Below are 15,939 nucleotides of genomic sequence, written 5' to 3' on the forward strand. Positions count from 1 at the left end.
GCCACATCTAAGTAACTGTCAAATGATTTCAATTATTCTTGCTACAAATATATCATCATGGTGTGAAGAGGGCCAGCAAGTTTGAATATGATCATACAAGTCACCTCAGAGTTATGGCCGCTGTAGGATGACCTTTCCATTGTCATGGACCTTGACAACATTCAAGGTCATTTGCATTTGATCAAATTTCAAAAATAATTGAAGGCCCATTTCACATGTGCAGCAAAATTTTGCTCACTTTTGAAAAGACATTAAATATGTAAAGATCCCATAATTCTGTTTTGTAGTTTTTACAAATTATCTCCATTTGTAGCTCACCTGTCACATATTGACAAGGTGAGCTTTTGTGATCACCCTTCGTCCGTCGTCCGTCGTCAGTACGTGCGTCAACAATTTCTTGTCTACACGATAGTGGTTTCATTTATGATTTTATTTTAACCAAACTTGCACACAACTTGTATCACCATAAGATCACGGTTCCTTTCTTTAACCGGCCAGATTCCATTATGGGTTCCAGAGCTATGGCTTCTGAAAGGGCCAAAATTAGCTATTTTGACCTTGTCTGCACAATAGCAGCTTTATTTATGATTTGATTTTTACCAAACTGGCACACAACTTGTATCACCATAAGATCTTGGTTCCTTTCTTGAACAACTTGTATTACTACAAGATCTTGGTTCCTTTCTTGAACTGGCCAGATTCCATCATGGGTTCTAGAGTTATGGCCCCTTAAAGGTCCAGAATTGGCTATTTTGGCTTTTGCAGCCATATAGATACTTCATTTATGGTTTTATTTGATACAAACTTCCAAAATATCTTCAACAACAATAAATCTTGGATTCCATGACAAATCAGATCCAATCGTAGGTTCCAGAGTTATTTTATATCTGATTACCTCCCCTGATAGTAATCAAAATGAATTTATATCAGTAAGTACTTATAGGACTTATTTGAAATTTCATTATTGTCATTAGTTGGACTGAGCCAATCAGGGAAGATAACTATGGACTGATTTTATGTCAAATTACCTCCATTTATTTCAAATCAAAATGGGTGTATCTCTGTAACTAATGAAGATACTGATCTGAAATTTCATTTATGTCAACAGATTTATTTGGCAGATCCTTCTTTTGTTCACTTACAATAATTTTTTTTTAATTACTTCCCTTTTACATTACTATAAATAGCTTATTTTTAGTAACTTTTTTATTATTGGCTGTAGGGAAAAACCGAGACCACTTTTCTGTGGTACAACATGGATGGTACCTCCAATTTTTAGGTGTATTTTGACATATCTGTACCTTGTAAGAATTTTTTTTCTTTTCGGTTAAATTTCTTCCCTTTGTTGTTCCTGTCCTTTGGACTTAGATATTTTTTCTGAAGACCTTCTTGTCCTCAGGTGCAATGATAACAGGTGAGAGATATAGGGCCATCATGGCCCTCTTGTTTTTTTTTAGTAATCTACAAGTTAATATCTCTTAAGTAGATGGGCAGAACTTCATGAAACTTTGAAACAAACATTCATTGAAAGGTGCCATTCTATTGACTTTGGTTCCAATCGTCCTTAGCTTGACTGCCGTATAATATGGTGTAAGTTTCATAGATTTGTCTAAATCAGGGGATGTAACTCTTAATACAGCACTACAGTAAGAATAAAATCAGTAAATAAATTTTAAATTTCTAATTGTTGACTGAACTATCACCTAAATACACAGCTGCATCTTACATCTTTAAACCTGGGTCTACCTTGACAAATAATTCAGTAGAAGTCAAACCGCTTGGTTCTGATATTGGGGGTCTGATGCGGCTTGCCAATAGTCATGATTTATTTTAATTGACATCTCACTTGAGTACAATCAAAATGAAATATATTTACCTTCCAGCGTAGAGTGTGTCCTTCAGCCACAGTAATATACAGTGAAACAGCTGATATGTCGGGAAGTATTAACCACCACTCTATAGAACCTGATGCTGTCACAGTAGATCAGTCTTCCAACCAGACAAATGATGCTATGTCAGCGGAAGAGTATTTCGGACAAGATGACATGCAGTTGGCCATTAAAGAAAGTTTGTTAAGTTTTTATAATAGGTAAGAAACAATTTGATGCAAACTAAATGAAGTTAGAAGTAATTAGTCACATTTTATTGTAATACATAACTTTTTACCAGCTGATAAGGGAGTAACAACTCTGCTCAGGTCAGAAAGCGTGTCTGTCTTATCCTTAGATTGCCATATTCTTAGCTCATCTGATCACATTGTGCTAAAGATGAGCAATATGTTGATTGCCATGTGTCTGTTGTGTGCGTGTCAACGCATGAACAATTTCTTCAAACCATATCAGTCTGATCCTTTGGTGGTCGCCTCCAAAGATTGTACGAATTGCTCTGGTGCGTTCATATTTAGGCCATGGGAACTAGTGTTGCGCCTCTGCCTGTTGGATCTCTTGTTATTTGAAATCAGTTGTGACATTATTTTCTGAATGATGTCATTCATTTACAGCAATAAAGAAGAGAAAGACAGCTCACTGTTGAAGAAATGGGTTGACAAAGCACTACAGCCCTCAGAGCCACAAACAATAGTTGTTCAACGGGAGAGGCTGTTACATACGACGTTAAGAGTTGTTGGTAAATCTACTTTCAACTGGTCACAGCCGCTGCGAATAGTATTCTCTGGTGAAGATGAGATGACCAAGGAGGTCCAAAGAGAGAATATCTCTGGTACATAGCAACTTATATGTTCAAATTGCTTATTTGGTGACTGCACAGCTGCTTCATAACCCTTCAGAGCTTTCTTACTTCAAATAATAACAAATTGATAACAGAAACCTTTTTGAGTTTATTCGTTTTACTCAATATATTCCTTTGAAACTTCATATTTACCATATTTGAATGTCAGACATAGCTCAGGTAACTCTCAGTGCAGTTTTACAATGTATATACTTAAAAAAGTATGCTTGATACTCTTTCAATGTGATTCTTTTCATGGCTTTTATACAGCCGTTGATAGACGGTGACTGATTATTAGACGTATATTATTCATGTGTTATCTGTCCATTAACTATGTATACCTTACTTTGTGTCGCCGCAACTCCCCTTACAGTTTTCAGAGGATTCCTTTCTAACATTGTGTGCACTCTAAACAAGGTCTGAACCTGTGCACCTGGGATTGGAATATAGATTTAACATTTTGTACAGCAGTTATGTTACATAATAGATAACATAACATTACATAATTTTGTTAGCATTAAATGTCATAATACATTTATAGCCTCGTATATTACAAAAATTCAATAAACCTGTAGTGAAGACATGAATTTTCATAGAAGAACAAGTATTGACATGGTAAAAAACATTGTGTTACATAATACAGGTGCAACACTTTATTGCATGTTGCTGCACCTTCTGCTCCTTCAAACTTCATCAGTTTTATCAAAAATGTTCGGAAATGAGGTAACCATAACTTTTCCTGGCTTTTTTTTAGCAAATTATCTCCCTTTGCACTTGTTTATTATTTTCATATTACAGTAACACTTTAAAACATTGACAGAATATCTTGAAACTTCAGACATACACTCAGTGTAGGCTGTCCTTTACAATGATTTGGTTTGTGACCTTGACTTTGACCTCATGCAAGGTCCTTAGGTCCTTTGCATTTAATCAATGTCAAAACTTTTAACTTCCAGTATTGATTGAATGCCCATTTCTCACATGCATTAATATTTTTTGCTCTCTTGAAAAAAGAAATGACAGTACATAGAAGTCTTAGAATTCTGTTCCGCTCATTTCTGCCTAAGCACCTTTGCTTGTTGATGAACCCGCTTGTGATGAGCATTAAGTAGTTGTCACAACAGCAGTTCCTTGTACATGTATGTGCTCCCGTCTGTCTGTCTGCCCCGAAAAAATCTGTACTTAGGTGGCTTTGAGAACAATAAGTAACAGTAAATTATCTTTAATGTCATTCAACATGTTTGGGTTTATGTGGCTTTTTGGATTTAGGTGGCTAAAACGAACAATAGGGAGAACAAAAGAGTTGCCACATTAGTACCAGTTAATAAGAATGTCCATGTGTACATCCGATGTGGTCCAGACTGTAACTTCTTTGTGCAAAGAAAGATTTCAAAATAACCTAACACAATTGTTCACCGGGATGTTCCAACATTGATTGGCTAGACCCTGTACCATAATATTATGACTGTTCAATACAACAGGAATATAAACTAGCTATTTTTAGCTTGACTATTCGAAGAATAGTCTAGCTATTCTACTCACCCTGGAGTCGGCGTCAGCGTCACACATTGGTTAAGTTTTTGCATGCAAGTACATACAGCTGTCATTTTAAGGCATATAGCTTTGAAACTTATTTTTTCTTTTTCTAGGTTGGGGTTATAAAACTAGTTGATAGCACCAAGTCCCGTAACTGACCTTCATTTTGGCCAAATTATGCCCCCTTTTGGACTTAGAAAATTCTGGTTAAAGTTTTGCGTGCAAGTACATACAGTTATTACTAAAATGCATATAGACTTGAAACTTATTTTTTCTTTTTCTAGATAAATTACCAACCTCACTGGGTCAAGTTCCATAACTCTGACATATATTTTTGGCAAATTATGCCCCTTTTTGGACTGAGAAAATCCTGGTTAAAGTTTTACATGCAAGTTACTATCTCCAAAACTAATGCAGATATTGAATTGAAACTTTACATGTGTCTTCGGGGTTATAAAACTAGTTGATAGCATCAAGTCCCATAACTCTGATATGCATTTTGGTCAAATTATGTGCCCTTTTGAACTTAAAACTCTTTATATATTTAACATTTTGGGTAATATTTTCCTGCTTCTGGGACAATATTTCGAATAGTCGAGCTTGGTTGTCTTACGGACAGCTCTTGTTATTTAGGGGCCCAGACTGTCAAAAGTAAATGTTTACCATTAGGTATATGGGCATTTTCTCAACAATTTAGGATTCCTGCCCAAAATTTAGGGGCCATAGGCTACTGGGCCCCTGCTAATTTATATCCCTGTGTAACAAGAATGGAGAGATTTTCACTCCTTGACAGTGACTTTGTGGTTCTATTTCTATCATAACAAAGTAAACAATAGTACAGTTTCCACATTTTATCCAGATCCTGGACAGCCCAGACGATGAGGGATTTAAGTCGGTTATCGACAAACATGCTGACTGGATTATTGATCAAGGCTTACTTCCTACAAAAACAAAATTGGAGAAGAAAGATAAAGTAGCTACATACCTGCTGAAAAACACTTTACTACAGGTATACTTTGATGTATTTTACTGGTGTACAAATGTCAAAATGAACACTACTCACCAAAAGAAAGTATATACTGCAAAAGGGTTTTAAAATAATTTGAATTTAGGTCTTGAAGTTATATATATATATATATATATATATATATATACTTATTGTATGCCTATATAAATTCTGTAAAAAAATAAGCTTGTATTTCACATTTAAATATGGACAGGCAGAAAACATTCCGTATTGTACCTTTTAAATTCCGTATTGGACCTTCTGTATTGTATGCTGCCGGACTAGTTTCATTAATATGCATGACCTGACACAGTTCCATAAATAGCACACATAAAAACTTCACTTAGTTCAATTTTAGTATTGATAAAAATTGAAGATTTCTTTCAATAATAAAACCGCAAGCAAAAAGGTATAGGTATATAATAAAAGGGTCATTGTAACGGTAGCTAGGTCTGGGATTTTTGTATTCGGCTCTCGTAGATTTTGCAAGGTCGGATCACACTCGGCGCGCCTCGTGAGATCTGATCTGGCAAAAATCCACTCGAGCCGAATACAGCATTCCAGATCGAGCTACTGTAACTGTTATAATAACCCTGTTATATATCAAGTTAATTATTATATTGTCTAAAACATAATCTTATTCAGTTGTTATGTAGTGGAAGTCATATTTCAAGATTTGTGCAAAACTGTATATGTTTGCTAACATTACAAACAACTGATCACCTTTCGAACGCTTGATTGTTGGGATAAATGCACACCTGAATTTCTTATTAGGCCGATACATGCATATCCATGACTACATAACCTCATATATGCATGCTATCTTTGGATGTTCAGGCTTAAGACCAAAAAGGTTAGTACAGGGATATTCCAAATGTACCTAAGTGGTTCATGTCACAATTTGAGGTCAAAGATCTCATATAATGTACTTTCTGCTTAATATACTGAATAATAAGTAATATGTGTGTATTTTACAACATCATCAGTGAAAATACTTGCATTTTTTTTCAATTTTGATTTATTTCTAATGGTCAGATCTTGCTCGAATTTTTTGAATAGCGACAAATATAGCACAGTTCAATGCCTTTTGAAATTAAACAACAACTGCTTGTATTGTGCAATGATAATATGTTTGCTGAACTGAATGAACCTTCATTGGTAATTCTTGTTAAACATAGGAAGTGGATAGTTGCTTGGTATACCAATTTTATTGTACCTTCAAGTGTGACGATTTTGGTGCTCTTAGTTACAGCCATGAATCATTGAGTAAATTTGGAATAATATACTCTGTGTCCTTTTCATTTTGCCATTTGTTAGAATTCTTCAGAGAGCGGGTATTTTTATATATAGGCATAATAAATGAGTCATGTTCTATAACCAGCCACACTGCGCCAGGATCATGACCCCGTATTTCTTGAAAATTGCTTGAAATGGCAATAGCCCTTTATATCATGGTTGCACATTTGAGAGGAGGGGGAGCATACATGTTTTACAAACAATCCTTGTTTACAATGCCTAGTCGATATATTGGTTTTGGGACAACAGTGAGGTTTAGCACCAGTAAATTGGTTAAACCCCCCTAGTGTTAAGGTTCAACACTGACAGTGCCTCAATTGTAATCACTTTTGTACTGTCAACTGTATTTTCCCATTTTGTTTTAATTGTTGATGTTGCTATCATGTCATTTCTGGATTCCTTGTATTTGACATCATTTTTCATGGATTGACCAAACATTTCAGATTCCATGCTGAAATTACCCAATTTGTTAATGGACTGGATAAAGTGGGTTTGTTGCACAAAGGGATCCTCCATGCACCTGAAGCATTTTCTAGTCTGTTTGTTCACCAAGCTGTTCATCTAAAGTTTGACACATTCAGATTATTGTATGAAGTGAACTTCAGTCCAGAGGGTTCCAATAACCAAAGGTTGGAGAAGGATACAGTATACTGCTTGGAGGCATTCTTGATTGAATGTGATGGTAATATAAACTGCATATGAATATAATACTACCTATTATAGATGGCTGTGAAACATTTTATGGGCACACTTCGGTTGAAACTTAGGTTTGCCCTAACCTGCACGTTCGTTTGTCTGAGTATTGACAGGACAATTTCTTGAATCATTTCCTTGGCTGTCTATATGAAGAGGAAATGCTATTATTGTCTGGTCCTGGTGTAGCAAACAGTAATATTACCAGACTAAAGGGTGTGTAATAAGTTTGTTCCAGTTTTCAACACAGGATTATTTTTCAAACCACTATATCTACAGTGCTAAAAAGTGTGACTTAAATAGTGTCCTTTTTAGAAAGTTAAATCAATAGATTCGTATGTTCAAATATTTTCTAGATAATTGCATTAAAGTAATGGATAGGAAAAATAAATTGTCTGGTTTGGTCTTTACTAGTTTTAGACATGTTAAATCTTACATTGCCTCAATAATTTCTTGCATTGCTAACTATTGTTTTCATATATATCTAGTATGTAGACATATCTATTTAAATTAACAAGGCTATCAAATTTGAAATAACTTGAATAGTCATATGAACTTGTAATATATTGGAATCAGTTTTGATTTCTTATTCACACTAACTGTATTATAACTGTATTATTATGCTACGGATTTAAGAAACTACTGGAACAAACTTATTTTTTTAACTTGGTTTCACTTGTAACAGAAACAGAAACTTGGCTTGGTACTGGGAATATTATCATGAACTATCTGGTCTAGTAGGTAAACTTATGTCTAAAGTCCAGGGCTGGCCCTAAATAGAAGTGTTGTATTTTGACTTTATATCTCAGTCCTCGAATTTTCACCACAATTTGTGCACTTTGCCGTTATGCAACAAACAAACAATGCACTATTAGCTCGATATTTGGAAGAAAAGACTAGCTATTGTACTCGCCCCAGCGTCACCGTCGCCATTGGTTAAAGTTTTGATAAAGTCAAATATCTCTGTTACTTTCCAATCTATTGACTTCAAACTTAAAATATAGTTATTCACTATCAAAGTCTACACGCGGGAAAAAAAATCCCCATAACTCTGATTAAATTTTTTCATAGTTATGTCCCTATTTAACATATAATTTTTAAGTTTTTGTTTTGGATAAAGTCCAATTTCTGTTACTATCAAAGCTTTTGACTTGAAACTTAAAATAGTTATTCACTATAAAGTCTACACCAGGAGAAACAATCCCCATAACTCTGATCTTAACTTTGACAGTTATGCCCCTTTTAACTTAGAAAATGTTTTATTAAAGTGCAATATATCTGTAACTTTCAAAGCTATTGACTTGAAACTTTGAATAGTTATTTACTATCAAAGTCTTCACCAGGAGAAACAATTCTTTTACTCTGTTTGAACTTTGACATGTTTATGCTCCCTTTATATTACTAGGAATGTTCAGGTTACTGTTTTATATAAAGTCCAGTAATCTCTGTTACTTTCATAGTAATTAACTTGAAACTTAAAATACTAATTTACTAACATACACAATTATACAATAAAAAAACTATACTGGTGACAAGTTCTGTACTTTCTGTTAGTTAGCTTTTTAAGACTCAAGCACTTAGAATAGTCCAGTACTGTGAAACATCAGGTGAAACAATCCGTATAATTCTGTTTCTTTATTTGATACAGTTAAGCGCCTTTTTCTGGCAAATCTCTAACTCAGAGTCAAGCACTGCAAAAAGTTGAGCACTCTGTCTTATGGACAACTCTTGTTTTTTTCATATCCTTGAAAATAATTCATCAAACTTGCTATAGTTGATATACTTGCTTAACTTGATAGGTGTAGTATTTTATGGAGACTGACAAGTTATTGTTGAGTATTGTTGAAATTCAGGTTGAGCAATATTGCCAGTCAGTATTAGTATAGATTTTCATAAACAGATTCATGTTCATTCTTGTGCTTGGAGTATATACCACTTTAAATGGGGATATTTTAAACAAAGTAATTTTACAGTGTAATAAATTCTATAATAATTTCTTTGGATAGAAGGTCTTTGATAGCCTGCATATCAGTAGCATTAGTATGATTTAAAGGTGCTGTATATTCTCACTTACAAAAACTCCATGATATTTCATTTTTAGGCAAAGAAAGTGACATAGCCTTGGCAGATGTACTGATGTTTTGGACAGGAGCAAGTTCTGTGCCCCCGATGGGGTTTGACAAAAAACTTGAAGTGGACTTTGTTACGGGTGATAGAAAACTGCCTGTAGCCCATACCTGTGGCATGGTTTTAGAACTTGTACGTGGGTTAGCTGATCCTGATTTATTCAAGGAGGATATGGTGAAAGCTATTGAGTGGAGTGGAGGATTCCACTTATGTTAAATGCATCAATGTACAATCAGATCTGAAGCCATCTATTAGTTTACAATCAAACAGTTGCAATACTTTAACTCAAGATTCTACCTACTGCTCTTGTTTCAGGCCAGTATGCAACATTTAAATGTTTAGGTCATTGGATCACCACAATACTAAAGTAAAGGAATGGCACATAGCACATCATAAAGCATGTCTCATTATAGTTATGAATGAACATTCTTCTGTCTTTTCATGCTGTATGCTGTAAATCTTACTATTTTGATTGCTTTTGTTTAAGATAGGCCCACACACACACTAAATTAAATACCTTTATGTTCTGCAGTGCATGCAGTTGAAAACTTTACACTATCCCATACTGTAGGTAGAATCGCATACTTTATGGAAATTTTAGTTATTGGGTGGCATGAAAATTGAGATTGTTGTTACATATCACTAGCACTTGGGAACCTTTTTCAAAGTCAAGGTTAAAGCTTTTGAGGCAGGATAGCATATGTCATTATACCCCAACAAACAAAGTTTGAGATAGGGTACATGTATATAGGAGTTGTTGATCAGTCAGTCTGTTGGTCAGTTAGCAAGAATTATGTTGAGTGAACTAAACTGGACATTTCTTAAGATATTTACTTAAAACTTCGTGTACAGGATCATAATTGAGTGGAGATGTGCATGATAGAATTTGGTATGGTTCAGCTTATTTATCCCCGGCCACAAGTGATGGGGGGTTATAGGAATGGTCTCCGTCCGTCCGTCCGTCTGTCCATAACACTTCCGTGTCCGCTCCATATCTCCTAAACCCCTTGAAGGATTTTCATGAAACTTGGGTCAAATGATCACCTCATCAAGACAATGTTCAGAACCCATGAGTCAGCCATGTCGGCTCAAGGTCAAGGTCACAACTGAAGGTCAAAGGTTTGAGCTTTCCATTTTGTGTCTGCTCTATATCTCCTAAACCCCTTGAAAGATTTTAATAAAACTTGGGTCAAATGATCACCTCGTCAAGACGATGTGCAGAACCCATGAGTCAGCCATGCCGGCTCAAGGTCAAGGTCACAACTGAAGGTCATAGGTTTGAGTCTTCCATTTTGTGTCCGCTCTATATCTCCTAAACCCCTTGAAGGATTTTGATAAAACTTGGGTCAAATGATCACCTCATCAAGACGATGTGCAGAACCCATGAGTCAGCCATGCCGGCTCAAGGTCAAGGTCACAACTGAAGGTCAAAGGTTTGAGCCTTCCATTTTGTGTCCACTCTATATCTCCTAAACCCCTTGAAGGAATTTCATAAAACTTGGGTCAAATAATCACCTCGTCAAGACGATGTGCAGAACCCATGAGTCAGCCATGCCGGCTGAAGGTCAAGGTCACAACTCAAGGTCAAAGGTTTGAGTCTTCCATTTTGTGTCTGCTCTATATCTCCTAAACCCCTTGAAGGATTTTCATCAAACTTTGGTCAAATGATCACCTCATCAAGGCGATATGTAAAACTCATGAGTCAGCCATGCCGGCTGAAGGTCAAGGTCAGAACTCAACGTCAAAGGTTTTAGTCTTCCATTTCGTGTCTGCTCTATATCTCCTAAACCCCCTTCAAGGAATTTTATAAAACTTGGGTCAAATGATCACCTTATCAAATTGATGTGCAGAACTTAAGAGTCAGCCATGCTGGCTCAGGGTCAAGGTCACAGCTTAGGGTCAAAGGTTTGAGCCTTCCATTTTGTGTCCACTCTATATCTCCTAAACCCCTTGAAGGATTTTCATCAAACTTGGGTCAAATGATCATCTCATTAAGAGCTCATGAGTCAACCATGTCAACTTAAGGTCAGGGTCATAACTCAAGGTCAAAGGTTTGAGCTCTGTATCTCCTAAACCCCTTGAAGGGTTTTCATGAAACTTGGGTCAAATGATCACCTCATCAAGATGTCGTGCAGAATCCATGAGTCAGTCATATCAGTTCAAGGTCAAGGTCACAGCTAAAGGTCAAAGGTTTACCATTTCACTATCCATAATAGTGGTGGGGGATTTAGCTGTCTTTCAGACTGCCTTGTTCCTGGTATAGTTTCCCTTGGACTTAATTAACTCATTCTGCCCGCGCGACGCATAAATGTGTCGATCAATTTTTATCAGAATACCGCGTGCCGCTTATATGCGGTGTTGTTATCTACATTTGGAAACCGCACGCCGCGTACATGCGTCTTTACAGTAATAGCTCTGAATTCCGCATGACACATTCAGTCGTCACATTTCATTGGTATTAAATAAAATCTCTTAGTTCTTTGTAACAAGTCGGACCAATCAAATTTTTTGTCGCTTAACATTTTTAAAACATATATAAAACCGTATGTTGTGAAAAAACAAATGCTTTGGTTAAAGAAAGCTGTAAAAGCGAGCGTCGTTCGAGTTATAATTTGTGATTTCTCGAAGCCTGAAAATTATGGATGATTCTTTATATGATTGAAACATATAAAAAATGAATAAATAGATATCAGCAAATATTCATTGAGAAATGACAATTGAAATAATGCAACCCAAAAGTATATACTTTTTCGCTCGTCGCTATGCGGCAAATAATGCCATATGCGGGATCAAACAATTTTACGGCTAAATGAGTTTATTCTCATTACTATAAAATTATCATTAAACATCGTGCCAGAATTTCATTTAAATCTGTCAAAATTTAACAGAGATAAATATAAAAACATAGCTATGGAGCTAGAAATGGCGTTGTCTATATTCTTTATAAGTACGGTTCTAAACATTTGAGTGCAGAAAAAAGTTGAATTATAAATGATCGGGTATTGTTATAAAAAATACCCTTCAGTAAGACAGACGTACATAATTACCGCACAAAAATAACTTGTAAGTATCATACCGAAATGCAAAACCAAACAAAAAGTGGTAGAATTGTGGATTATATCATTGAAAAGAAAAGAACTCAAATATTTTCTTTTACATGTAAGATTAAACTATCTTCAACTCGTTCACACCAGATCTTTAATTTTTACCTATGCGATATAAAATGCTTATGTGTGTATGAAAAGTAAAAACATCTTTGTTGGTATCTATTTATTTATTTATTTATTCATTCATTCATCTATTTATTTTGTTGTTAAACTTCGAGACTGTCTCTTGATCTATAGAATAAAGTGTTAATAATAACTCAATTATTTCGACAGCTTGTTTGTGATACTTTAGAAACTCCACAAAATTGTTTCAAAATTCAAAGTTTTCATACATGTACATGTTTTCTGAAAATAAGCCCAAAATAATCTCATTTCATCACAAGAGTTTCTTTCTAAAATAGCTAAAATATTCATTTTATTACGTCTTCATATTAAACACATACGCTATTTTTTATGAGAAATAACTTTATTTTGATGCATTTTGATTGCCTGGATGCATATAAATGAGTACCGGTAAAATCAGTGTTAGAAAATGACAATAATATGTATTTAAAATTATTTTTAAGAATTGTTCATATTTGTTTTTTAAATATGTGCATGATAAAATGTAGCATTTTATAAATGTTGTTTAGCCAAAACAAAATCTGATGAGAGAATACAGTCATTTGTTTTGCGCCTTTAATTCAACAGTCTGTTGAAATGACTGTACTACAAAGCTGCATGAAATTAATTTTGTTGCGTAGCTACTTCAATTTTCTTACAAAGAGTGCAAATTCCATACCTATTAGCACATATTTGATGTGATATGTCACTAATTAACAACAATATCCCAAGCAAAAAACTACAAAATCAATGTTATCTCTCAAAACATCTCTCGGTATTCAGGGTACATTGGCTTATCAGCCTCCTAGGTGGCATAGATGTGGAAATAACGCTTTAGGGCAGAATGAGTTAAAATAACTATAGAGCAATTACATCAATCTTGTGAAGTTAGCTGAAATCAGTATATTAGCATAAGCCATACTTAGGGACAAACCACTTTTACTTTTTTTCAGAATTTTGACTTTAAACTCTGTATATTTGATCAACATCAAGTGTATATGTTCGTGCACATGTTTGGTGCGGCTTTGTTTTTGGGGGGCAATGCCCCGAGATTTAACAAACCGTCTTTCAATTTTCTTGTCGAGCTTATGACCAACCTGACAACACACAGAAAACAAGTTTCAAAGTATTTACCAAACATAACTTTCATATTGCATTTTGCAATTATATTTTTGATCCAGATATGATTAAATAGATCTACACATTTTATATTAACAGCAGTATGTGAAAAAAGCTGCATTATAGATATAGATTATAATAGATCTTCTTAAGCGTAAGAATAACAAGAAATTCGATGAATTGGTATCCCCCGCCGAAAGGGTTTGTGGTGAGGAATGGCAAAAAGATATATCCGGCAAAAAGTTAAGGATGTTAATAAGAAGCAAATAATTTCATTAGTCAAAATCAATTTAACAGAAAACAAATGTTTAATTAAGGAGTACACAATAAATGTATGATACTTTGATCCGGACTAAAGAATTTATTTAGAATGGGATATGCTTACTGTAATAAGCTTAGCTTTTAAAATTAAATGCAGTTAATTGAAATGTGAGCTTGAAGTTTAACTGGAATGAAATATTGTCTTTGTGTGGTTTTGCACCAGGTGTTGCTGTTTTACATGTACATTTGAACTTAAAAGATCAGACTTAAGAGAACACAGATAAGATATCTTGAACATGGCTGAGGGCAAGGTTTGTGCAGTCACAACTTAACATGTTGAAGGTTTGAACATTTAAAAAAAAAAAAAAAAAAAAAAAGGAATGGAAATATATATATCTATATATAGATATATGTATATATTTATTTTTTTAGGGGGTGGGGGTGCAGAGGAACGGGAGAGGAAACAAAATTTCACATGCTGATTATAAATATTGATTGAAAATTAAAAATGAAAAAATAAAAAAAAAGGTAAGAGGGTGAAGTTGGAGTGGGGGGGGGGGGGGGGGGGGGAGAGGATGCATGATCAGTGGTGGGCATGACTGGGTGGAGGGAGGGGGGGGGAGTGGGGTTGGGAGGGGGAGGGGGTGTGACCAAGGCAAGTGGGTAACCAGGTGTGGGTGCGCAACTTCACATGTTTATAATAAATGTTCACAGAAAAGAATGAAAGAAATTTAATGAAATTCTGCCAAATGGTAAGTTTGTTATGTACAAAAAAGTGGATTTTTAGACAATTAAAGGGCAATAACTCTGAAGTTACAAAAAGAAATCCGTACAAAATTGTCTGTGCACAACCACATTATAGTGCTCTAAATTCTGTTAAAGTTTCATAGTTCTAGGTCAAATATATCAAAAGTTATGATGCAGAAATTGGCATATCTATACATCTATAGTACCCTATATAGTTAACACTAGAAACTTCTAAGGGCCATAACCCTGGTGTTACTTGGGCAATCTGTCTGAAACTTGATGGGCCCCATAACCTCATAGTGGTGAACATGTATATGAAGTTTGTTTGAAAAAAATCTAAAATAAGGAATTAATTTTTTTTTTGGGGGGGGGGGGGGGGGGGGGGGGATAGGGGGGGAGGTGTGTGATCAAGGTAAGGGGGTGACCAGGTGTGTGGGTACACAACTTCACATGTTTACAATAAATGTTCATGGAAAAGAATGAAAGAAATTTAACGAAATTCTACAAAATGGTAAGTTTGTTATGTACAAATATGTGGATTTTTATACAATTAAAGGGCAATAACTCTTAATTTACAAATAAATCCAAATGAAATTGTGTGTACACAACCACATTATGGTAATCTAAACTCTGTTTAAGTTTCATAGTTCTAGGTCAAATATATCAAAAGTTATGATGCAGAAATTGCCATATTTATAGTACCCTATATAGTTAACACTAGAAACTTCTAAGGGCCATAACTCTGGTGTTACTTGGGCAATCTGACTGAAACTTGATTGGCCGCAAGAACTCATTGTGGTGAACATGTATATGAAGTTTTAAATAAATATTCCCAACCAATTCCTAGATATGGCTCCGGACGGACGGACGGACGGACTGACGGACAACGCCAAAACTATATCCCTCCGACTTTCGTCGGGGGATAATAAAGACACTTGATTTGATCACGTGATCGATTTTGAAACCGACACTTGTTTTGATCATGTGACCTATTCTGAAATCCAATGACTAGTTTCAATACGCTCAAAAAAATGTGTTCATGATTCTGCGTGAAAATAGCAACTACTAAGGCAACGCCACTGATAAGCCGATAGATTAAGCTCGACACTGTTATGGATGTGTATTATTGAAAAACTTTATCAGTTTGCGGCGATTAGTACCGTTTATCAGTAGGCGAATCTATAAATATGCGGCAACATCCTATAGATCCCAATTCGC

At 35.1% G+C, this 15,939-nt stretch overlaps 1 long non-coding RNA gene across 1 annotated transcript; it reads left to right on the top strand.

The window, feature by feature from the left end:
* The first annotated feature begins 5,140 nt into the window (after nucleotides 1-5,140).
* On the top strand, nucleotides 5,141-14,506 carry LOC128548908 (uncharacterized). The gene is made up of 3 exons (XR_008367331.1): nucleotides 5,141-5,272; nucleotides 7,009-7,247; nucleotides 9,360-14,506. It is a non-coding gene; the product is annotated as an uncharacterized LOC128548908 (long non-coding RNA).
* Nucleotides 14,507-15,939: the final 1,433 nt, after the last annotated feature.

This window comes from Mercenaria mercenaria, chromosome 15 (assembly GCF_021730395.1).
Source record: "Mercenaria mercenaria strain notata chromosome 15, MADL_Memer_1, whole genome shotgun sequence".
NCBI classification, from domain to species: Eukaryota; Metazoa; Mollusca; class Bivalvia; order Venerida; family Veneridae; genus Mercenaria; species Mercenaria mercenaria.